Here is an 884-nt window from a genome sequence, read left to right as displayed (position 1 = left end):
GAACACCCAGCATGGGATTTCTGGGCATATGCATACTTAATGTCATTAAATACTTAAAGATTGCCCAAGCAAATTTTTTACTGGGTCCAGGAAATATTCAATTATACATCCATTCATTCATTCATTCATTCACTCACTCATTCACTCATTCCTACTGTGTGACAGGCACTGAGCTAGGAACTGCGGCTACAAACATGAATATGAAAAAAGTGGAGCCTAACCACACTGAGCTTAGGGTCTAATACTTGCCAACTTAAAAGTATTTCTGTCAGACAGAAAAGACAATACTGTATGATTTCACTTATATGTGAAATCTAAAAGAACCCAAAACTCATATAGAGAGAGCAAAGTGCTGGTTGTCAGAGGCAAAATGGGTGAAGGTGGTTAAGAGTACAAAAACAAAGTGTTTCCATCAGCTCCATGGAATGGGTATGGCCCTGTCTAGTTTTATCCTGTGACCATAATATTATTTTCAGAAAGGCAATTCTTTATTCCCTTCCACAGTATAAATATATTTAACATTGAATATTAAAAGTGTATGCCTGTTCTCCTCTATATAGATCACAAGTCTGGGCTTCTCAAACAAGATTCTGAAGGAGGTGGTCTTTAGATATAGCTCCTCCAATATTGACCAATACAATATTCTATTACCCTGTGAAAAAACCTGTAAGGAATAAGATGGTTTTAGAGATTGGGTTGAACTCAGAATCATCACCTTAAAAACACCGTTAGAATCTGAATTGGTAGAAATAGTTTTTGAGGAATCAGGGAAAAAGAAAAATGTCTTCTGGCTCACATTTTTTTTTCATGTGTCCCTTTAATTGCTTAGATGCTACTTTTGGAAAAGCTCAATTAGTTGTGTGTGCCCTTTCCTCTAACTTTCT

The 884-nt window shown here is 36.3% G+C and overlaps 1 protein-coding gene across 10 annotated transcripts in view; it reads right to left on the bottom strand.

The window, feature by feature from the left end:
* Nucleotides 1–884, bottom strand: part of CALN1 (calneuron 1) — a 532,500-nt gene that overhangs the window by 134,594 nt on the left and 397,022 nt on the right. The window lies entirely within an intron of this gene.

Source organism: Hipposideros armiger, unplaced genomic scaffold (genome assembly GCF_001890085.2).
Source record: "Hipposideros armiger isolate ML-2016 unplaced genomic scaffold, ASM189008v1 scaffold_400, whole genome shotgun sequence".
Classification (NCBI taxonomy): Eukaryota; Metazoa; Chordata; class Mammalia; order Chiroptera; family Hipposideridae; genus Hipposideros; species Hipposideros armiger.
The sequence above is the reverse complement of the archived record's forward strand: the minus strand, read 5'-3'. Positions and strand labels throughout refer to the sequence as shown.